Here is a 25,023-nt window from a genome sequence, read left to right as displayed (position 1 = left end):
TCCCACTAGAACAATCAACAAAGGAACCCTTCATGTGCCCTCTCTAAAAACAGCACACCTATCCACCACAAGAGAACGTGCCCTCACGATCGCAGGCCTCTCACATTGGAACTCCCTACCTTCAACACTCCCCTCTCCGTCTCGAATCCTGTCATTTTCCGTGACATTTTCATGTCCGGAACCCCCGCTGAACGACCTCCTGCGGTCGATCTCCTGCTGGCGCCATTTAACGTACGGAAATCGATTCGAGGCAAGAAATCACTTCCTGAACCCCGCTGGACTCCCAGAAACTTTTAGCCAGCTTGTGGGGGCCTCCTGACCCCCACAAGACTTGCCAAAAGTCCAGCGGGGGTCCGGAACGACCTCCTGCGTCGAATCGTTTTTGTCTATGGCCGCCGCCATTTTGCGGCGGCCATTTTGCAAAATGGCGCCGGCTGAAGACAACAGGATTCAATTGAGGGGGCCGTTCCGGACCGCCGCCGTTCTGGACCACCGCTGGATCCCCAGGTAATTCAAAGCATTTGGGGGGGGGGGGGTTCGGGAGGGTGGGGGATTTAATTTAAAGGGTCGGGGATGGGTTTTAGTGTGTCGGCTCACGATTTTCACGATTTTCACGATAGTTTACACACCCAAACGGCAACAATATGATTCCCTCCCCCTCCCAGCCGAAATCGATCGTTAAGACGATCGAGGACACGATTCACATCTCTAATAACAAGCATTTATGATATTATCTAGCATGATATGTACCAATAGTTACTTATGTTAAGAACCCCTCGCCAGTTGCGCTGTATTTCTATTTCTATGCCTTTCTCTGCGTGCACTCTGCCCTTACCGTGTTGTTTCCCTTGTTAAATGTATTTTCTTAACATTTTGTTATGATGTAAACCGATGTGATGTACACACTAACACCGGTATAGAAAAGGTTTTCAATAAATAAATATTAAAGCGAGTCACAGAGGGCAGATCCCTGGGCACACCAGAGGTAAGAGTACATCCAATCAGGATAGCCCCATGGCCGGGCTCCATGGCAACATTTTCCTTTCAGTCCTGGGCTAAAGGTGCTTGACATCTGCTGGGAGTAGCGGGCGGGTGAGGTTTTACTCTTGGGTAGATTCATCGGTGGATGAGGAGATAAGATCAGTAGCAATCTCCTCCTCTCCCCTCTCATGTCTGCCCCCCCCCCCCAAGCCTGACTGATGTGCCAGCGGCAGCAGCATTGCTAATGAAAGTCAGCATGGGGCCCGTGTGCTAGTGCGAGGTCACCCATCCCTCCTTGTGCATGGCTTGCTCTTAGCACAGAAACTCCTGCAAGGGTAGAGGCACCACAGGGCCTGTGAGCAGGCGCTCGCTGACGGGCCTCGTGCCCACTTCTACTACCAATGCTGCCCCCACCTGAAGATGCTGACATTTCAGGCTCCTGTGACCCCAGCTGAAGGTTTGGTGACCTCCTCTGGGGTCAAGACGCACAGTTTGGGAAGCCCTGCTCAAGGGTATGACTTCTGGCGACTTGTTAAACAGTGCGGTGAGCACAAACCTTTCCTCCTGCTAATGGTTCCCTAAAGTGACTTTGCTGTTCTGTGTCCTCCCCATGAGATCCTCCTCCCTCCCTGAACTCTCTGCTCTCTTTCTTTCCTTTAGGAAATGTTCTTACCCTTCTCGTTTCTCTCACAAGGCCAAACATTTTTCCCCCCTGATGATTGTTCTTTAGCAGTTGCTGTTTAAATTTGTGTTACTGCCTCAGAAAAAGTTCCTCTTTGTAATCTCTGTTTCTCTTCTCTCCTAAAGCAAGGAAAACCCTAACTGCAGGTAAAATCAGCTTCCTTCTTTCCTGAATATTAAGAGTTTAATGGGGACGAGAGCTCCCTGCTGAATCACTAAATGACTACAGATGAAGAACAATTGCCCTTCCCAGTCTGCCCCCTTGGTTTTCTGCCAGAACTTCCCACCCTCAAACCAGCACCTGCTTCCCATCTCCTCCTACCTCCTACCTCCACCCGTAACGTATTAACTGATCTCACTCCCCCCCCTCCCCCCGCCACCTCTGGTCTCTAAATAATCTTCAGTACAATTTTACCATAACATTAGCAGAATGAGGTAATTCTCTTTCCATGAACCCCCAATTCACTCCCCCTCCCCCTGATATTGTGCAGCATCGATGCAGTCCTGGGGTTCAGTGCCGTCACCTGTGCACCGAGCTGGAGGTTCTGGGGGGGAGGAGAAAGGGAGAGCTGAATGTGCCAGAGGGTGAGCGGGGAGAAGAGAGCTGACGATGCCAGAGAGGTGGAGGGAAAGGGAAGGAAGATGATTGTCAGGGGGTGAGGGACAAGGAAGGTGATGATGTGCAGGAGTGGAGGAGAGTGAGAGGGAATGTGATATTGATAAGGAGAAGAGGGAGAGGTATGATGATGTTAGGTGGTAAGGGGAGGGAGAGGGAAGGTGATATTGATGATGAGAAGAGGGAGAGTGATGATGATGCTAGGTGGTAAGGTGAGGGAGAGGGAAGGTGATGATGTGCAGGAGTGGAGGGAGGGTGAGAGGGAAGGTGATATTGATAAGGAGAAGAGGGAGAGGGATGATGATGCTAGGTGGTAAGGGGAGGGAGAGGGAAGGTGATATTGATGATGAGAAGAGGGAGAGGGATGATGATGTTAGGTGGTAAGGGGAGGGAGAGGGAAGGTGATATTGATGAGGAGAAGAGGGAGAGGGATGATGATGCTAGGTGGTAAGGGAGGGAGAGGGAAGGTGATGATGTGCAGGAGTGGAGGGAGGATGAGAGGGAAGGTGATATTGATGAGGAGAAGAGGGAGAGGGAGGATGATGCTAGGATGTAAGGGGAGGGAGAGGGAAGGTGATATTGATAAGGAGAAGAGGGAGAGGGATGATGATGCTAGGTGGTAAGGGAGGGAGAGGGAAGGTGATGATACTAGTGGTGAGGGAGAGGGTAGGGAAGAAGATGAAGAGAAAGTGATGATGAGGAGGAAGCTGGTGCTGTGCTTGTGCCAGGTTTGCTGTGAAACAGAAAAGGTCGGCAACCAATGCTCTTTTATTAATTAGAGAGCAGGAATGGGACCGGTCTTCATTAGAGAAATACTGCATGGAAGAAAGGGAGCACGAAAATATAGAAAGTAACCAAGAAGTTCCATAAAGTGAATAAGCAGATGCAGTCAGAGCCCAAGAGCAACCAATCACGTGCTTCTACCGTGAAGTCAGAGCCCAAGAGCAGCCAAACAGCTGCTTCTACTGTGCAGTCAGAGCCCAAGAGCAGCCAATCAGCTGCTTCTACCATGCAGTCAGAGCCCAAGAGCAGCCAATCACGTGCTTCTTCCGTGAAGTCAGAGCCCAAGAGCAGCCAGTCATGTGCTTCTACCGTGCAATTAGAGCCCAAGAGCAGCCAATCAGCTGCTTCTTCCCTGCAGTCAGAGCCCAAGAGCAGCCAATCACGTGCTTCTTCCGTGAAGTCAGAGCCCAAGAGCAGCCAGTCATGTGCTTCTACCGTGCAATTAGAGCCCAAGAGCAGCCAATCAGCTGCTTCTACTGTGCAGTCAGAGCCCAAGAGCAGCCAATCAGCTGCTTCTACCGTGCAGTCAGAGCCCAAGAGCAGTCAATCACGTGCTTCTACCTTGCAGTCGGAGCCCAAGAGCAGCCAATCAGCTCCTTCTACCGTGCAGTCAGAGCTGAAGAGCAGCCAATCAGCTGCTTCTACCATGCAATTCGCGCCAGTAAGTAATCAGGAAGCTCCCATACTGCAATCTGAGCAAATGAGCAGCTACTTAGCAGGTCCCCATCATGCGCTGGGAGCATCTCTCTGGATAATCCTGCTCCCAGCGATCCATTCAGAAGTATTTTGTATTTTTCTCTCTCAGGCTGACCCTGCTCTGTATTTATTGATCTTATTCTCTCTTTTAGAGGGGCCCAGCAAGTGTCCAGGATCATCTGATGAGATCTGAAAGATGGTGACTGCTGATGGCTGAAACCTGTCTGCTCTTTTCTGTTCACTACAAGGGATTTTCTTCCATTTCCGCTGGCACATGAAGCATCTTATCCTGCAGAGATGTCTTATGATTCTGCTGTCCCTTGTATTGCTTCTTCAATAAAGTAACAGCATTGCAGTTCCTGCTCCTTCTGCTTTGTTGCTCGTTTCCCAGCAGGGAAGGGATGATTTCAGGGCAGTGGTGGGGAAACATTCGATCCACTGGTTTCTAAGGCTTTATACATGGAAATGGCTGTTATAAAAGAGCCCAGGGGTCAGTGCACATAAAAATATGCATGCAACATGGTTTCATACTCAGTAATATATAGTAAATAGTCAAATACTCATTTTATTCAAAATCTTCAGAATATACTACTGTAATATTCACAAAATTTCAATTTAATGCGAAAAAAAGAAATCAGAAGGAAAAAATTAAGAATATCTGGGACTGTAGTCCACAATTTACAGGGAAGTGACAGTAAAATCAACTCAGGACGTTGAGTGGGCTGTTTGGGGCTTAGAGAGCAAGTATTATTTATAGGAGCTACTTTTTTCCTTAAGTTCCACTGTGGATAAAGCTGATGATGATATTGATGCAGAGCAAGTTAAGCACTTTCTGTTTGGGAGAGAGTTTAAATGAAGACTCTGTACGCCATGTACGGACCTTGTAGTGTAATAATATTGATCCTTATCTGAATTATAAGGGCAAGCAGTCATTTGTACTTTTATACAAAGTGTGGGAGGAGGTACTCCAGGGGGCAGAGATGAGACTCTCATGCTTTCTTTTTGATGTGAGAAAGTGAGCATTAGTGAAGCTGCACAAGTTCTGTCCTATGAGGATCAGGTGTAACTCTGTGCCAGTGATTCTCTGCCTGTAACAGCCACTTACCTGAGCATTATCAAAGCACACTAATGCTCATTGCTTTGAAAGTGCAGGATAAAATCTGCACATTAAAGACACACACAGACCTTAGCCCAGCACAATGTTATAAAATGACTCTCTAAAGGAGGGAGCAGCTGTAGATATTTACAGAAGAGTAAATAGAGTGGATGCTCATATTCAGCTGAAGAGGTAAGAAGACTCAGTCTGTGCCTTCCTGCAAAAGCTGAGCAGGGTGCATCTCCTCTCATGCAGGGGTAAGCCCTGCTCCTCCTATGCAAGGCTGAAGGGCTCCTCTGATATTCCAAGAGAGCAGCAGGATTCCTGGCCCAGTTATCAGTGCTTGTCCCTTGTGGGGAACACAAGAGAGGCCGATTCTGTCCTGCCCTTGAGGTTAAGTCCATCAGTATACTGCTTTTGGACCACCAAGCCAAGACCCTGGGGCTGCCTCTTTCCCCACAGTGTAATAATTAAAGGCACTTCAGGGAGTTACCCAAGTCCATGTGACTTGTACTCTCTCTCTCCATGAGTTTTCCGTACGGAAAATTTTGCGCAAAATGGCGCCGGCCGTACGGCAACACGATTCGACTGCAGGAGGTCGTTCCGGACCCCCGCTGGACTTTTGGCAAGTCTTGTGGGGGTCAGGAGGCCCCCCCAAGCTGGCCAAAAGTCCCTGGGGGTCCAGCGGGGGTCCGGGAGCGATCTCCTACGCTCCTGACGTCGGGGGACAAAAAACAAAATGGCGCCGGCGCTACCTTTGACCTGTCATATGACAAGGCAAAGGTAGCACCGGCGCCATTTCTACAATGCACCGGAGGTCCGAGAGTAAAGGATCACAGCGGGACCCTTCCTCTGGACCCCAGGTAATTTAAGGCATTTTGAGGGGGTTCGGGAGGGTGGGGGATTTATTTTAAAGGGTCGGGGTGGGTTTTAGGGTTGTTTTAGTGTGCCGGTTTTCTATTTACACGATTTACACGATTTACACGATATTTAAAAAACCCAAACTGCGACGATCCGATTCCCTCCCCCTCCCAGCCGAAATCGATCGTTAAGATGATCGATCACACGATTCACATCTCTAGTACAGGGCCTTTACATACAAAATAATGAAATCTCTGGAGTACTTTATCTGTGGAATAATATGAACATCGATTGAAATTATTAACAATTATCATTTCAACCAAAATAAATGCCCTTGCTGTTGTCTTTGACCTCATTAATGAGAAGGCTGAGAATGCCAAGATCTTTACAAACATAGAAATGTGATGACAAAAAAACCACTCTGCCTACCTAGCCTGCCCATACGCTCCAACTGCTCAGCTTAATAGGGAAAGCAAAACCATAATAAATATATGATAATAGAACGAACAGTAAAACAACTAATTATCTCAAGATAACAAGTACTGAACAAATAGCACTATCAACTGATTACCAACAAACATAATAAATATATGATAATAAAAGGAACAGTAAAACAACTAATTATATCACGATAACAAGTACTGAACAAATAGCACTATCAACTGATTACCAACAAATATAATAAATATATGATATTTATTATATTTGCTCATAGCAAATATAATAAATATTTATTATACACAGCAGCAGCAGCAAGAACGCTAAAAATTAAAGAAAGTCGCGCCGGACCCGCTGAGACACGCCCACGAAGCCGCTCCCACCAATCAGAGCAGGCCCTGCTGGCCTTTAAATCGAGCACTGTTCGGCGCCATTTCCTCCTCTTCTCTGCTGCATCGCAGGGGAAGGCCTGCGCGATCGGCGCCGAGTCCCGCCGGGGGAAGGTCAGTGCAATAGCCCCTTCGCCCGAGCAACCCCAGCGCCGATAACGGGCCAGATTAAAAAACAGCAGCAGCAGCAAGAACGCTAAAAATTAAAGAAAGTCGCGCCGGACCCGCCGAGACACGCCCACGAAGCCGCTCCCACCAATCAGAGCAGGCCCTGCTGGCCTTTAAATCGAGCACTGTTAGGCGCCACGCGCCGAACGCCGCGCAGCAAAGGAGCGCGACAAAGGGGCAGGCCCCTTTGTGAGCCCCTTCGTGAAGCCCCGAGTGGAGACTCGACCTAAGCACGGCTCAACTCGCTACACCTCCATTATTGACGAATCTGCACTCTTCCTTAACATCCGGGTACTGCAAGCTCTCGGAAAGGCCCTTGAGCTCCACCATCATCCTCTGAGGCCCACCATTTGCCTCTGAGCACCAACAGATATAGTTACAGACACAGCGATCCCGTCGGACGTCGGACGCCACGATCAGTGACCCCCACGGCCCAGTAGGAGCTGGGAGAAGGGCTGCGCAGCCGGCGCAGGACCCATCGGTGTAAGGCCTCTAATTCTCGCCCTACCACCGACGGAACTGCACCGGCCACGAGGCCGGAATCGAACGCTCCACATACACTTACCTGCCAGCATCGCTCCATCGACGACGTCACCCAAGCGCACCTAAGGCGAGAGACAGACTTAATAGTCCCACTCGCTAGGCGTCGCTTTGCTGTAGCGTCACGTGCATACCCGGAGGCCATGCCGTGCTCAACCATATCCCTCCTTCGACCTCCCCCGAGGTGCAGCCTTAACCCGGACGCACTCTACAACCGACCACATCTATCAAACTGGTTCCACTCTTCTATACCTCTGCAACTACTCCCGGATAATTTCCAGAACAAGCTCTCTCTGATTCGTTCACCACAGATGATGTTCCAGATGTTCCACGGCACATCATTGATCCGACTAAAGTACTCATTTCTGCTACACTCACAGTGCCAGCCGGGAAGACTGTGGTTCCCCGACCTCTTCGCAAAACTATCCTCCGCTGGGCGCATGATTCGTTACTCACAGGCCAACCCGGACAAGCAAGAATTCTCTTTTCCCTTCAGAGGTTCTACTGGTGGGCAACCATGAAGAAAGATGTCCAAGTGTACGTGGAATCATGCTCCACTTGCGCTCGTCAGAAGCTGCTGACAGACCATCCTTGGGGTCTCCTACAACCTCGTCCTGCACCTAGTGAGCCATGGACACACATAGCCATGGATTTCATTGTGGATGTACCTCCTTCCAGTGGCAATAACACCATTTGGGTCACCGTGGACCGATTTTCAAAGATGGCTCACTTTGTGGCGTTACCTGGTCTTCCTTCAGCCGCAGAGTTAGCTAAACTTTTTATCCGTCACATCTTCCGCCTCCACGGACTCCAGAGACACATACTGTTTGATTGGGTGGGGAGGGGGGGTGTTCAATTCATTGCCAGGTTTTGGAGGTCAATTTGTAAAATATTCAACATCTCCTTGGATCTCACATCGGCCTATCACCCACAGGCCAATAGCCAGGCAGTGAGGACAAACCGAACCCTGAAACAGTTCCTTCGGGGATACGTAAACTCTCTGCAGAATGACTTGTCTTACATAGCCCTGGGCCAAGTTCGCCCTGAACTCCCATCAGTCTGCATCTACTGGGTCATCATCCTTCCAAGTAGTGTATGGATGCCAGCCTCTGCCTCCTCTTCCAATTCCTCTGTCTGTACCTTCTCTGGCAGCGCAAGCCTCTGCACAAGAGCTGCACCAACTGTGGGAACACACCAAACAACTTCTACAGCAAGCCGCCCTGAAATCCAAGAAGTTCTATGATGCCCATCATCGGGCAGCCCCTCAGTTGAATCCCAGAGTCAAGGTATGGCTCAGCACTAGCTTTATTCGCTTAAAATTGCCTTCAGCTCGCTTTGCTCCCAGATACATCGGGCCTTTCCCCATACTTCACCGGATGGGCCCGGTCACTTACAGCCTTCGTCTACCCTCATCGCTGAAGATCCATAACGCCTTCCACATCTCACTTTTAATGCCGTTCATCCTATCTGAATTCTCCAAGAAACCTCCTGAGCCCCAACCTCTGGCCACAGAGGAAGTTATAACATATCAAGTTGAGGACATCTTGGACTTCAGGAAGCACGGAAGCATTGGGAATATCTGATCTCGTGGGAAGGATTTGGTCCCGAAGAGAACTGCTGGCAGCCTGCAGTCAATATCCTTGACAAAGAGCTGATCAAACAGTTCCTTGCTTCTCACCCAAGAAACCAAAATTCCCGGAGATGGGGCCCTAAGAAGGGGGGTACTGTTACACCCGTCGGTGACAGACGGCTGCAGCTGCTCATGCTCACCTCCTTCTGTTCAATCTCGACTCCGTTGGGAAGCCTTGCAGCTTCCGACCTGCCTACCGCTCCCAGTCCTCCCTGGACAGCGTAGACACTGCCAACTGCCATCTTGCCCTCAGAATCCCGTAGGTGCGCACACGAATGGGCCAGTCTTAAGCACGTCATGGTGGGAACCTCGGAGTCGTTCCCATCTGGATGTCGTCATCCCTCCAGGATATTTAAGCTGACTAGCCCTGCCTACCTACGACTTGGCAAAGAGTTCCCTCATTGCTGATTCCGCCTCGCTCACAAGATGGACCATTCGTTCCAGTTCCTGCTTCCTTTGCGTGACACGTCATGGGTAACGGCTTCTTGGGGGCCCTCTCTTCATCTCTGGCTATCCATTCCTCGGAGGGCCTGATACCCTGGACTTCTGCCTGCCTCGTTCCCCGTGGCTTCCCTGGAGCCATCGCTACTCCTGCCATGTACCCTGCTATTCATACAATTATCATCTTTACTGAGGACCTCATTAGTCTACCCCACTCTGCGGACCATTACCGTTTCTACTGAGGACCCTCTTCGGTGTACCCCGCTCTGCAGACCACTATCATCTCTACGGAGGACTTCTTCGATGTATTCCACGCTGTGGACCATTCCCATATCTACTGTAGACCCTCATTGGTGTACCCCACTCCGCGGATCACTACCATCTCGTCTCTGCTGGAGAACTCTCGTCAGTGCACCCTGCTCTGCGGACCATTGCAGTACCATCTATCCTCCTTGTGTATTCCTCATTCCACAGGCCTGCCACACCTCGGTGTCTGTGGGACTTTATTGCATCCTCCGCTCCGCGGTTAGTGCTGCTCTACCTCTTTTAAAAAGACTCTAGACTTGTACTGTGTCTGACATCAGCTGAGACCTCGCCTCCCGACGGTGAGGCTCATGGGGCTCCTCCACGTGGTTGGTACCATCTGTCACCTCTGCCAGGGCCCACACACCCACAGATCCTAACATGTATTCAGTAACATCGCCGTGCCGCTGAATGTACATTGTAACTTAGCCGGATAAGTTCTAATCAGTTACATTACTTGAACGTCCACTTTTGAATAACCACCCCTTTAAACCTAAGTGAATGCATTCAAACATAGCTAATTAGGTTTAAAGTTATCTGACAAAAGGTAGCCAGATAATTTTATTCATTGATATGCAGTGGGACATTAACCCTATTGAATTTACTGGTTAGCTTCTCTGACTAATTTTAGCAGGTTAAGTTATCCATTGTCAGAATATTTGAATATTGGTCTCTTCGTTATCAAAACCATGATTATATTAATTAGGTTACTCAAACTAATTTTGGACTCTGAAAGGTGAATAACAGGAAATATCCAGGTATTTAACAATAGCACTAATAAAAAGGGCAGAGCAAATATTCAGATCAAAATGGTATTTGAGGTGGACAGGAAAGGCAGCTGTCATAGAAACTCCTCTAATGTCCTCCTCTCCACCCATAATCATGCCCAGGACTACTGTCTCCCAAATATATACCTGCTAAACATGATATCTGCAAACATCACTTTTCCTTGTCTTGTCATTACCAGCACCACTAGGGAGATCGCCCAGATGTTACCCAAACATGCCTGAGCATCTGCAGGTGGCTGTTTTCTCATCTTTTCTGCCATTCACTGGGAGTGCAGCATTGCCAAACTGCCACCCATGTAATGGTCCATGCTTATTGGGAACTGCTTCAATCTTATATTTGGAAATCAGCACATAAATCTATATAATTGAATAAAATAAATAGGTGACCTGCTGCTACCAATTTTACCTGCAATATATCCTTGCAGGATTGGCGGCGGGAGTCCACCCGGGTTGGCTCCTTGCAGGAGAGTGGCGGGAGTCGGAACCTGGCGTGTGTGGGCCAAAGAGCGAGCCGAGTGGCTGGTTAAGCTATCCTGCCGGAAGGTGGCGGATAGACGGGTGGGGGTGTGGGGCAATACCAAAGTCCTAGTTGTTTGTGTTAATGATATGATGTAAGCTCGGACCATTGGATGATTAAAGCTGCGGCCTTGTTTTACCCACAATGAAAATGCCTGTGTGATTATTTGATTGTAAGGGGGTGGTTGCGAGCGAGTGGGGTCCTGCATGCCCATATTATCGTTCAAGACCTCTCATGATCTTAAAGACTTTTATCATATCCCCCCTCAGCCGTCTCTTCTCCAAGCTGAACAGCCCTAACCTCTTCAGCCTTTCCTCATAGGGGAGCTGTTCCATCCCCTTTATCATTTTGGTTGCCCTTCTCTGTACCTTCTCCATCGCAGCTATATCTTTTTGAGATGTGGTGACCAGAATTGCACACAGAATTCAAGGTGTACACATATCTAATGATGATTCATGTTATAATCAGTCCTAAAAATTCTCTATCTCAATGTTTTGATAAAGTTTACCTTCTGCAGTTAAAATAACCAATGGCCAAATACTAATCTCAATGCTGCTCACTTGTAGGGATAAAAACCAGCACTGTCCATTGTTTTCATGTAATCTACATCAGGGGAAATCTTCATTAGAAGATCAAAACTCAATCACTACAGACATCCCTGCTATGTCTTCCTTCACGATCTCTTTCTCTGCAATAAGCAGAAGAGAATACGTCAGACATTTACCACAGCCTCACAGCTCACTTTACTTCCTGAGGAAGTTATTTATTTATTTATTGGAGTTTATATACCGCCGTTCATCCGAGGATATCACGTCGGTTTACAGTAAACAAAACAAAATGGCAAGCATTGTACATGGAACAAGGTAGTAATAAATACAAACTAGTAAGTAAATAACTAAGGGAAAGGGTAACAATGTAGATATAACAACTTAATAATTAAGAACTAATACATAATTAAACTAACAGTAAGAATAACTAAGAAAGATAAACGGTTAGAAACAGAGAAAGAGGGGCAAAGGGGGGGGGGGGGGAGGAGAGAGGAGGGGAGAAAGAGGGAGGGGAGGGGGGAGAAAGAGAGGTTGGCCGAGCTGGAAATTTAGAGATATTGCAAAAGGAAATTGGTAGACGAGAAGGATAATGTCTAATTTGCTTGCAGGGTGAGTGGAAGAAGAGGGAAGGAGCAGGGGGGGATCAAGTATAGGCTTGAGTAAATACCATGTCTTGAGATTCCTTCTTGAAGATCTTTGGGGACTGTTCTAGTCGTAGTTCAGTGGGCATAGAATTCCATAAGGTTGGGCCAGCTAGAGACCAGGGCGCGGGCCTTAGTGGATGTATATTTGAAAAGTTGGGGTGAGGGGATTGGCAAGGTAGCTATGTATGGGTTTCTGATCGGCCCATTTAGAGGTATGAAATTGTAAGGAGTTGGAGAACCAGTTTCATTTCTGATTTGTGAAGGGCTTTGTGTATGAGGGTTAAAGCTTTATATTGAATGCGAAAGTGAATGGGGTAGCCAATGTAATGTTGCGGGTCCCGGGTCAGCCCCGGCCGCATCGCCTACCTCCCGGGGCTTCCGGGCTCTCCCCATCCTCCTCGGGCCTCCAGGGACGCTTGCCGCCACGCTCCCCGGCACTCGCGTGCAGTGCCCGGGCCTGCCTCTGCTTCTGCCGCCATGCCTTCACTCCGGCGGAGCAGCCGGCGGAGCAGCCGGCGTCCGGCCGCGGCTGGCCCCGCCACCCTAGGCGCACGCGCGCGGGTCGGCCCGAGATTTTAAAGGGCCAAGCGTGCGAAACCTGCTTCCTCCCTCGGGTGACGTCAGAAGCCGTAGGGGCTACTTAAGCCCTACAGTCCCTCTCCTCTGGGCCTTGCAACGAGGTTCCCAGGTTCTCCTGTCTCAAGTTGCTGCATCCTGAGTTCTCCTGCTCCTCTTGTTTCCTGATCCCGGATTGGCTGACGGTTGTTTCTTGCTCTTGACTTTGGACTGGCTTACGACGATTCCTGGCTTCTGACCTCGGTTTGGCTTACGGTGATCCTCTGGCTTCTGACCCCGGACCGGCTTACGTTGACTCTTTGGCTCCTGACTCTCGGGACTGGCTTACGGTGATCCATTGGTTCCTGACTCTGGACTGGCGAGCGACGACCCTTCGGCAATCAACCTTGGACTTCGTCCGACTCGGCCCCCGCGGGTCCTCCTAAGTCCCAGCGGGCCGGGTTCCTACAGGCTCTTCCTGGGGGGACTCCGGCTTCCAGGGTGAATCTCCTAAGTCCCAGCGGCCCCAAACTCCTACGAGCTTCCTCTCGGGGGAGGATCGGCTTTCCAGGGCGAAGATCTTCCCACCACTGGACCAGCTCCGTCGTCTCCACCCTCCTCGCCAAAGCCTTGGTCGCATAGGGCTTCCAGAGTTCCTCCTTCGACCAGTTCCGAGCCCGTCCTTGCCGCCTCCCGGTCGGGGCCACTGCTGCCACCAATCTACAGCAACTTCTCCTCTGGTTTCCGATCGGCCCAGGGTCCACGAATCCAACAGATTGCAAGGGCCATGGACCCGGCGGACCTCGCCGGCCTCAAGGCTATTCCGGGTTTAGCCCAGAAGCTACAACAGCAACAAATATGCCTCGATACCTTGATGTCAACAGTTCCAACGCCTGGCTGATTGGGTTGAGGGGGCCTCCACAGCCAGCCCTGCAGCATCCTCGTCTCAGGCCCCTACGGGTTCCTTTGCTCCGGTGCAGATGCCTTCCCCCGCCTCGGTACCGGGAGATCCAAGGCGTGCCGGAGATTCCTCAACCAGTGTTATATCCGCTTCGACCTTCTGCCCGCGCAATTCCCCACGGATCGGGAAAGACGACCTACATCATTTCTCTCCTGGACGGGAAACCCTTGGCGTGGGCCTCCTCCCTCTGGGGAGCGCCAGGATTCCAGGCTGAATAACCTAGTGCACTTTGTTAAGGCTTTCCGGAGGATTTTTGATGAACCGTCTCGCGCCTCTACGGCGGCCTCAGAACTGCTCCAGCTGAGGCAGGGCAATCGCCCCCTTGAGGAATATGCTATGGAGTTCCAGACCCTCGCCTCCGAATTAGCCTGGGGGGAGGACAGCCTACATGGAATTTTCTTGGAGGGCCTTTTCCCCATGGCTCCAGGACGAAACTCGTGGCCCGGGACCTTCCGGACGACCTCCAGGAGCTCGTAGAACTGGCGGGACGAGTCGATTGTCGCATCCAGCGCCGCTTTCGGGAGCGGAGAACCGGCCAGGGGCAGGCCGTTCGTCGAACCATGCCACCTCAGGTTCGAGCCACCCCACCTACGACAGCTGCCCTTCCACCTGAAGAACCCATGCAATTGGGTTGGGGCCTCTCTCGGCCGAGGAACGGAGGCGCCGACGCTCCCAAGGACTGTGCCTGTATTGCGGGGCCCAGGGGCATTTCCTAGCACGCTGTGCCGAGCGTCCGGGAAACGCCCGAACCTAGAGCTCAGTGGGGAGTTGACTCTAGGCAACATTTCTTCCAACTCCACATGTACCGTTCCGGTACGACTTTGTCTTCCTGGAGGAGGGTTCGATACCCTAGCCTTACTCGATTCTTTCCGGGGGGAATTTCATCCTCCAGGACCTAGTACAACAGCTCCAGCTCGGCGTTTGTCCCCAAGAACCGCCTATGCGTGTCTCTTCCATTCAGGGGAATCCACTTCCTGGAACCATTTCCACGCGCACAGGTCCTCTGAAGATGCTGGTTGGGGCCCTCCATCTTATTCTTGAAAGATCCATCCACCCAGTCATCCTGGGTTACCCTGGCTTAGGGAACACTCACCGGTGATTGATTGGAGATCCCTTCAGACTATTCCTGGAGTCCCGCGTGCCACCGTCATTGCCTTCCCACACGCCCGCTGCAAACAATTCCGCTCCTCACAACTCCATTGACGATACCACCACAGTACCGTGCCTTCCAGGATGTCTTCTCTAAGGAAAAGGCAGAATTACTCCCAGAGCATCGACCCTTTGATTGCGCAATCAACTTGTTGCCAGGAAACCACCCGCCCCGTGGGAGAGTCCCCCTGTCTCTGCCCAAGACCCAAGCTATGTCCGCATATATAAAGGAAAACTTGGACCGGGGTTTCATCCGACCTTCTAAATCCCCGCCGGGGCCGGGTTTTTCTTCGTAGGGAAGAAAGACGGGTCTCTTCGCCCCTGTATTGATTAGGGGTTTGAACCAGATCACTCGCCGAGACCGTTACCCGTTGCCTCTGATTCCGGAGCTTCTGGATCGCCTCCCAAGGGGCCCGTGTGTTCACCAAATTGGACCTCAGAGGCGCTTATAACCTCGTGCGCATCCGCCCGGGGACGAGTGGAAGACCGCTTTTAACACCAGGGACGGCCATTATGAGTATCTGGTCATGCCTTTTGGTCTCTGTAACGCCCCAGCGGTATTCCAAAATCTTATGAACGAGGTGCTCCGTGACTTTCTATACACTTCCGTCATCGTATATTTAGACGAGTGTATTGATATATTCTCAAGACCTCGAGGCACATCGGCAACACGTGCGCCAAGTTCTACGGAAACTAAGGGAAACCGTTGTATGCCAAACTAGAGAAATGCCAGTTTGAACAGGAATCATTGCCTTTCCTGGGGTATATTGTCTCCTCTACTGGCTTCGGATGGACCCCGACAAGGTGAGCGCCATCAAGATCTGGCCGCAGCCGTCGGGAGTGAAAGCACTCCAACGGTTCTTAGGATTGCTAATTTTACCGACAGTTCATTCCGCACTACTCCAGCCTGGTAGCTCCCCTGACTGCTCTCACACGGAAGGGTGCGGATGCGCGAGGACTGGCCTCCCGCCGCTGTCCAGGCCTTCCAGGATCTTAAGGATGCTTCTTACAGGACGCTTGTCTCCGACATCCAGATCCTCAGCATCAGTTTATCGTAGAAAGTGGATGCCTCTGACGTTGCGGTGGGGGCGGTGCTGCTCCAAACCTCCCAGACCGGCAAAACCTGGCCCTGTTCATACTTCTCCCGCAAGTTTTCACCGGCAGAGAAGAATTACGGGATTGGTGACAAAGAACTGTTGGCCATAAAGTTAGCTTTCGAGGAGTGGCGCCAGTGGCTGGAGGGAGCCCAACATCCGGTCATAGTGTACACCGACCACAAGAACTTGGCAGTACTTGTCTCATGCGCAGAGGCTCAATCCCCGACAGGCCCGCTGGTCTCTTTTTTAGTCGGTTCGACTTCTCTCTTCGCTACCGACCCGCAGCCAAGAATGTTCGGGGGATGCCCTTTCCCGCACCACAGAGGTTGACGATGTTGGAGAACTCCTCAATACATTCTAGATCCAGCTAAAGTCCTACTGGCAGCCATGGAACTGGGACCTGAAGGGAAGACGGTGGTTCCGGCTCGTTCTCGGAGAAAGGTTCTGGCGTGGGCACAGACTCCCTGACGGCTGGTCATCCTGGGATTCTCGTACCCTTGAGTTGCTCACTTAGTTCTATTGGTGGCAAGAGTGAGAGAGGATGTTCGGCACTATGTTCAGTCCTGTCCCACATGCGCACAACAAAAACCGCCTCCGGGCCGCCCCTGGGGCCTGCTCCAGCCGCTTCCTATTCCCACAGAACCATGGTCCATCTCTCCACCGACTTTGTGGTGGATTTACCTCCCTCTGAGGGTAAGACCGTGATTTGGGTCACCGTTGACTGGTTTTCGAAAATGGCTCATTTTATCCCGCTTCCCAAGCTACCTATAGCCCCTGAGCTGGCTGATCTCTTTGTCCAGCATATTTTCCGCCTACACGGACTACCTTTGCATATTGCTTCCGATCGAGGTCCCCAATTCACAGCCAAGTACTGGAGGGCATTATGCAAAAATTTGGGATACAACTAGACTTTACCACGGCCTTTCACCCCCAGGGTAACGGACAGGTGGAGCGGACTAACCGCTCTCTAAAGACCTTCCTCAGAGCGTTTGTAGATGAGCTCCAAGACACACTGGGTCTCTCTCATTCCCTGGGCGGAATTTTCCTATAATCGCCACAAGCACTCCGCTACGCTACAACCTCCCTTCCAACAGTTTATGGGAGAGTTCCTAGACCACCGTTGCCATTACCTGTGCAGGTCGCCTCCCCGGCAGCGCAGCTAACGGCCAGCCAGCTCCAGCCCTCTGGCTTGCCACTCAGGAGAAAACTTCGCAGTACGGCAGCCGCTTTAAGGCAAATGAAGATTAGGTTTCGACGGCCCGCTCCGGTCTTCTTACCCGGGACAAGGGTATGGCTAAGCACTAAGCACATCCAATTGAGGACTCCGTCCATGAGACTCGCGCCTCGTTACATTGGACCCTTTCCGGTGGCCGAACGCGTAGGGGCTGTATCCTATCGATTGCGTCTGCCTTCCACGCTCAAGATCCATGATGTCTTCCACGTGTCCCTCCTCAAGCCGCTGGTGCTCTCCCGATTTCGGGCTTCCCCGCTAGAGCCCTCCGAGGTTTCCTCCGATCAGGATGTCACCTACACGGTAAAAGAGGTATTGGATGTCCGGTGCCGTCGCCGCCGCTGGGAGTACCTACTGTCTTGGGAGGGTTATGGTCCGGAGGAGAATTCCTGGGAGCCCTCTTCCCACATCCTGGATAAGAACCTTCTTCGGGAGTTCCATTCTCGGCATCCAGAACTGGGCGGGAGGGGGAGGGGAGTAGGAGGGGGGGGGGGTACTGTTGCGGTCCCGGGTCAGCCCCGGCCGCATCGCCTACCTCCTGGGGCTTCCGGGCTCTCCCCACTCCCCTCGGGCCTCCAGGGACGATTGCCGCCGCGCTCCCGGCACTGCGTGCAGTGCCCGGGCCTGCCTCTCTGCTTCTCCCGCCATGCCTTCACTCCGGCGGAGCAGCCGGCGTCCGGCCGCGGCTGGCCCGCCCCCTAGGCGGCACGCGGCGCGGGTCGGCCCGAGATTTAAAGGGCCAAGCGCGCGAAACCTGCTTCCTCCCTCGGGTGACGTCAGACGCCATAGGGGCTACTTAAGCCATGCAGTCCTCTCCTGGGCCTTGCAACGAGGTTCCCAGGTTCTCCTGTCTCAAGTTGCTGCATCCTGAGTTCTCCTGCTCCTCTTGTTTCCTGATCCCGGATTGGCTGACGGTGTTTCTTGGGTCTTGACTTTGGACTGGCTTACGACGATTCCTGGCTTCTGACCTCGGTTTGGCTTACGGTGATCCTCTGGCTTCTGACCCCGGACCTGCTTACGTTGACTCTTTGGCTCCTGACCTCGGACTGGCTTACGGTGATCCATTGGTTCCTGACTCTGGACTGGCGAGCGATGACCCTTCGGCAATCAACCTTGGACTTCGTCTGACTCGGCCCCCGCGGGTCCTCCTAAGTCCCAGCGGCCGGGTTCCTACAGGCTCCTCCTGGGGGGACTCCGGCTTCCAGGGTGAATCTCCTAAGTCCCAGCGGGCCGAACTCCTACGAGCTCCTCTCGGGGGAGGATCGGCTTCCAGGGCGAAGATCTTCCCACCAATGGACCAGCTCCGTCGTCTCCACCCTCCTCGCCAAAGCCCTTGGTCGCATAGGGCTTCCAGAGTTCCTCCTTCGACCAGTTCCGAGCCCGTCCTTGCCACCTCCTGGTCGGGGCCACTGCTGCCACCATCTACAGTAACTTCTCCTCTGGTTCCGATCGGCCCAAGGGTCCACGAATCCAACAAATGGGTAGCCAATGTAATCGTTTAAGAATAGGTGTAATATGCTCTTTTGAAGTAGTGTTGGTGAGGATGCGAGCTGAAGTGTTCTGTAGAATTTGTAACGGACTGATGGCATTTTTGGGTACTCCTAATAGCAGCACATTACAATAGTCAATTTTAGAGAATACCATTGCTTGGAGTACGGTGCGGAAGTCATTGAAATGTAATAAGGGTTTTAGTTTTTTAATTGTGTGGATCTTGAAAAAACATTCTTTCAGTATTGTATTGATATATTTTTTGAATGTCATGTGTTCGTCTAGTATGATCCTAGATCACGTAATTGGAGGGAAAATTGGGTGTGGGGTATTGTAATAGGCAATGTCGGTGTAGTATGGGAGAGTGTGTGGGAGAAGTTATAACCATGAGTTCAGTTTTTGTAGTGTTAAGAGCAAGTTGCATGGAATTAAGTAGTTTGTTGATAGCATTCAGTGTTGTATTCCAGATATCAAGGGCTTTAGGTATGGAGTCAGTAATAGGAATTTGAATTTGTACATCGTCGGCGTTCAAATAGTGTGGCATCTAAAGGCTGGACAGGAGCTGGCAGAGGGGGTAACAGGTAGATATTAAATAGCGTGGAAGACAGGGAGGAGCCCTGAGGGGACTCCATGAGCAAGGGGAATTTCCTTAGATTCATGGTTGCCTAATTCGACTTTATAATTCCTGTTGCTGAGGTATGAAATGAACCAATTGTGGGCGGTGCCATTAATGCCAATCTCATCAAGGCGTTTGAGGAGTATCTGATGGCTGACTGTATCAAATGCCGCCGAAATGTCTAAGATTATTAGCAGATGGGATAGTCCTTTGTCTAAACTTTTGATCAAGTAGTCTGACAGTGATAAAAGCAAGGTTTCTGTGCTGTGTAGTTTCCGAAAACCATATTGAGATGGGGATAGGATCAGATGCTCATCTAAATATTCACTGAGTTGGCGATTGATAGTTTTTTCTAAGATTTTTGCAATGAACGGAAGGTTGGAGATGGGGCGGTAATTGCTCAGATCAGTAGGGTCCAATTTAGGTTTCTTGAGGGAGGGTTTAAGAATTGCCTGTTTTAATGGATTGGGAACCATGCCCGCATCAATAGATGCGTTAATAATCACTGAAATTGGCTGGGCTATTAGGTCTGGTATAGTGAGGAGAATTTTCGTGGGAATGGTATCAGAAGGGTGAGTTGCTGGTCTCATATTTTTAAGTAAGGATTCAATTTCTAAGTCAGTAGTGTGTTCAAACTGTGTAAGAGTTGCTGTGGGGTTGGTAGATTGGATGGGTGTAATTGTTTTGTGGTGTGTGAGGGATGGGAGGAAAACGAGTCATAAGTTTATTAACTTTCTCGTGGAAAAATATTGCCAATTGTTCACATTTAGATTTGGCTTGTTCTACTGGGATGATATTTGGGGAGAGACTGGTTAGGGAGCTGACATATTCAAACAGAGCCTTAGGGTTGAATTGGTACTGATGAATTTTGGTGGCATAGAAGTTCTTTTTGGCAGTATTTATTTCCTTGTTGTAATTGTGTAGGGAAGTTTTGTAGCGCGCAAGTAGTGTTGGGGAAGGGTCATTGCGCCAAATCCTTTCAGCTTTCCTGAGGGCTTGTTTAAGTTCTTTAAGATTAGTTTTGTACCAGGGTTTTTTTGCATTTTTTTGGGAAGATAGTTGTTTGGTGATAAGGGGGCAGATGCTGTCTGCAACTGTTAGGGTGTGCTCATTCCAAGAAGCGAGAGTGGTGTCAGCATTTGTAGTGTTGAGATTGTTTAGGGAGTGTGAAAAAGCCACAGTAAGCTCATCTTTGCTGCAAGATTTGCGGAATTGTATTGTGGCGGCTGTGGTAGGGGGGGGGAGGGGGCCTTTCTAGTATATTTGTGGATCTTATGATATAGTGGTCAGACCACGGGATAGTAGTGTATGATAGCGATTCAGTAACAATATATTGGTTAAGAACATAAGAACATAAGAAAATGCCATACTGGGTCAGACCAAGGGTCCATCAAGCCCAGCATCCTGTTTCCAACAGTGGCCAATCCAGGCCATAAGAACCTGGCAAGTACCCAAAAACTAAGTCCATTCCATGTAACCATTGCTAATGGCAGTGGCTATTCTCCAAGTGAACTTAATAGCAGGTAATGGACTTCTCCTCCAAGAACTTATCCAATCCTTTTTTAAACACAGCTATACTAACTGCACAAACCACATTCTCTGGCAACAAATTCCAGAGTTTAATTGTGCGTTGAGTAAAAAAGAACTTTCTCCGATTAGTTTTAAATGTTCCCCATGCTAACTTCATGGAGTGTCCCCTAGTCTTTCTACTATCCGAAAGAGTAAATAACCGATTCACATCTACCCGTTCTAGACCTCTCATGATTTTAAACACCTCTATCATATCCCCCCTCAGTCGTCTCTTCTCCAAGCTGAAAAGTCCTAACCTCTTTAGTCTTTCCTCATAGGGGAGTTGTTCCATTCCCCTTATCATTTTGGTAGCCCTTCTCTGTACCTTCTCCATCGCAATTAATCTTTTTTGAGATGCGGCGACCAGAATTGTACACAGTATTCAAGGTGCGGTCTCACCATGGAGCGATACAGAGGCATTATGACATTTTCCGTTTTATTCATCATTCCTTTTCTAATTCCCAACATTCTGTTTGCTTTTTTGACTGACGCAGCACACTGAACCGACAATTTCAATGTGTTATCCACTATGACACCCAGATCTCTTCTTGGGTTGTAGCAGCACCTAATATGGAACCCAACATCGTGTAATTATAGCATGGGTTATTTTTCCCTAATGCATCACCTTGCACTTATCCACTTATCCGAGTGAATGGCCAGCTTTGTGAGTAGGAAAGTTTATGATTTGGTTGTATCCTAATGATTTCATTGCTTCTAAGAAGGAGGAACAACTGGGTGTGCGAGGAGTAGCATCGACGTGAAGAATGAAATCCCCTAAGATAATGGCTGGTAAATCAATGGAGATATTTTTGGCAATATATTCTATTAGAGCAGAAGGGTTGTTGTTAAGTGTACCAGGTGGGGCGTATATGAGACATATTTGGATTGAAGGAGCCTTAAACAATCCAATTTCAAGTTTAGGTGGAGGGGAAGTAGCATGAAGGGCAAGTTTGAGTTGTTTGGTGGCGGCTAGTAGAATGCCTCCACCTTTCTTTTGGGTCTGGGAATTGATATAATATCATAAATATTATTAGGAAGTTGGTTAAGGAGGACATTGTCAGTATCTTTAACCAGGTTTCGGTTACAGCACAAATGTCGGGTGTTTCATCTAAGAGGATGTCATTGAGTATAGAGGTTTTTTTGTTAAGGGACTGGGCATTGAAAAGAATGAGTGTTAGTGCAGTAATCCAATAATCTGAGTGAGTGGTGGAGATATCATAGTTGTATGAATAGATTTGAGGTATGAGTGGTGGCGCGTGGTGTGGTTTGTAGGAGGTCTGTGTTTGTTATACCTAAGTTTGGGAATGTATAACAGGTTTGAGACAAAGTTTGGTCAGAAGGGTCTAGGGGTATAAGTTGAAATACCGTGGGAGGGGAGAGCGTGAGCTATCAAATGTAATGGCAGCAGGGGGAGATAAAGGATAGGTAGCAGTATGTAAATAATAGTTGACATGTCTACTATTATTTTTATTCCTAAAGCAATCATGTAAGCAAAGCTGGAATACACCATGATGTGATGAATGAAAGCATGAAGTGTATTGCATCTCTGATCAGAAGCATCACGCTCAGAGAATTATCTGGACAGCTTCATGGAACAGTGCAAATATCCTTCCTTGTAAATAATGAAACTGTGAGGACCTCCTGTACTTACAGAGAAGGATCATCGTTCTTAGAACTGTGTACTTATATCTAATGATGATTCATGCTATAATCGTCAGTCCTAAAATGTCTCTGTCCAATTTTTACTAATGCTTTTCTTATGCAGTTAAAATCCAATGGCTAAGAATTAATCTCAGGGCTGCCCACCTGCAGAGATAAAAACCAGCACTGTCCTTTTTTCATGTAATCTACATCAGGGGAAATCTTCATTAGAAGATCAAAATCAGTCCTACAGGGGCTGCCGCTTATCTGGGAGATGGGCAATTCAGGGAGGAGCTATTTATCCAGCTAGTTGAGCCAGAAAAGTTGCAATATTTGAACTTATCTGGTTAAGTTAACCGGATAAGTTAGACCTGCTCATTAGCTGGTCTAAAGTTACCCGGACAAAAGGTATCTGGGTAACTAGTGACTTATTTGGGGATATTGAGCCCAGCCATGCTACTGAATATTCCTTTTAAGTTCACCACATACGTCTTATCCGCATAACTTAACTAGACATTTCCTTTCAATATCTACCGCTCCCTCACTAAATCATAGAGAACGACTCCAACTCTTCATTTAAGGCAATCGATGAAGATTAAAATGAAAATCCAGTACTGCTCGTAGTGATTAAGAAGAGCAACAATATCGAATCCTTCTATGATGGAATAATCTGATCAATGATGGTGCATCGTAAATCAGTGATAGATTGTTGCTATGTTAGAAGGAAGGTTTTTTTCCTGTTTTAAATGGCTCTCTCATTCCTCCACCCAATCACACCTCTAGCTTCCATTTTCCCTCGGCCCTATCACCCCTTCTAGCTCTGTTACCCCCTCACCTCTTCTCTCAATCTAACTTCTGCTTTCACTATCTGTGAATGTCACCAATCCTCACCCTCTCTTCCCTATCACCCCCTATGGATCTCTCACCACACATCCTCATCACCATCTCTGCCCCACCCTCATGCTATTTCTGTTATCACCCACCTCCATTTTACACCGCTGACTCTTTTGCACACATACACTTCCTCCTGGCTTTCTCACTTCCTTCCATGGCCTTTCCCCTTTCTTTTCAGCCCCTTCTGTCCCCATCCCTGGCTCTCTCATGCCACCTCCACTCCCCCCACATGGATCTGATACAACATCCTATCCCAGCCATCTCTCTCTCTTTCCCTCTCTTTCCCCCAGCCAAGCTGTGGTCCATTCAAACCTTTGCAGAATATGTGGCAGCTTGGATCTTAGAGAGGAATAAGGGGTCAGTCAGTCCATTTCATTGGTGACTTTAAGTAAATAGGGAGGGAAACAATATTCACCTCTCATCTTCTCCACATAAGCTCACTTGTGCTTTTTCTCCCAACTCTTGCACCATTCACTCCTCTTCTACACTTCTCCTCCAAGCATTCACTTCATTCACTTCTCCCCCAAGTATTAATCAACTACATTCACTCCCTCCTCTCACCCCCTTTCAGCATTCCCTTTCTCTTGCCACAAACTATTCTGGCCTGACTGGAGCTTTGTGTGACTTCCTCCTCCTTCTGCTGTCAGCTGAATCCTTAGCCATGTGGACACATTGAGCTGCTGAGCCTGGAGCAGAAGACCAGAGAAGACCACAGAAGAGCCTCTCTTCCCCATAGTCGATGGGTGGGCATTTGGACCCGATGGAAAGGGCTTCACAGTCTGATGATTGGCTCTTCTTTTGCTCTCCTGTCAGCTCCAACTTCATCTGCTCCTGTCCTCCACCTTTGTTGATTGCAGATAGGGATGAGGGTGAATAAGTGGGGTGAGTAGTAGAGCAGGGATAAGCATAGAAAAAAACCCTCTGATCCATTCCCCAGCCCCTTCCTTCTGCCTCTGTAGTAACCAGCAGTATTGCCAGGTCAGGAGGGGGAGTGGAGGTGAGACTGGAACAGAAAAGATATAATTGCGATGGAGAAGGTACAGAGAAGGGCTACCAAAATGATAACGGGAATGGAAAAACTCCCCTATGAGGAAAGACTAAAGAGGTTAGGACTTTTCAGCTTGGAGAAGAGACGACTGAGGGGGGATATGATAGAGGTGTTTAAAATCATGAGAGGTCTAGAACGGGTAGATGTGAATAGGTTATTTACTCTTTCGGATAGTAGAAAGACTAGGGGACACTCCATGAAGTTAGCATGGGCACATTTAAAACTAATCGGAGAAAGTTCTTTTCACTCAACGCACAATTAAACTCTGGAATTTGTTGCCAGAGAGGGGGTTCGTGCAGTTAGTATAGAGCGTGTTTAAAAAAGGATTGGATAAGTTCTTGGAGGAGAAGTCCATACCTGCTATTAAGTTCACTTAGAGAAAGCCACTGCCATTAGCAATGGTTACATGGAATAGACTTAGTTTTTGGGTACTTGCAGGTTCTTATGGCCTGGATGGCCACTGTTGGAAACAGGATGCTGGGCTTGATGGACCTTGGTCTGACCAGTATGGCATGTCTTATGTTATTATGTATGTTCTTACGTTCTCTGCCCTGTTCTATTGTGGTGCTTTCTGCTTCCGTCCTTCCCCTCTGATAACTTCCCCCACCCTCCCTTCTGCCTCTGTACAACCAGCAGTAATGCCAGGTCAGTAGA

The 25,023-nt window shown here is 49.3% G+C and overlaps 1 long non-coding RNA gene across 1 annotated transcript; it reads left to right on the top strand.

The window, feature by feature from the left end:
- The first annotated feature begins 1,719 nt into the window (after positions 1-1,719).
- On the top strand, positions 1,720-4,112 carry LOC115082635. Its single transcript, XR_003854219.1, has 2 exons — positions 1,720-1,809; positions 3,910-4,112. It is a non-coding gene; the product is annotated as an uncharacterized LOC115082635 (long non-coding RNA).
- The last annotated feature ends 20,911 nt before the right edge of the window (positions 4,113-25,023 follow it).

The sequence above is a fragment of the Rhinatrema bivittatum genome, chromosome 1 (assembly GCF_901001135.1).
Source record: "Rhinatrema bivittatum chromosome 1, aRhiBiv1.1, whole genome shotgun sequence".
NCBI classification, from domain to species: Eukaryota; Metazoa; Chordata; class Amphibia; order Gymnophiona; family Rhinatrematidae; genus Rhinatrema; species Rhinatrema bivittatum.
The sequence above is the reverse complement of the archived record's forward strand: the minus strand, read 5'-3'. Positions and strand labels throughout refer to the sequence as shown.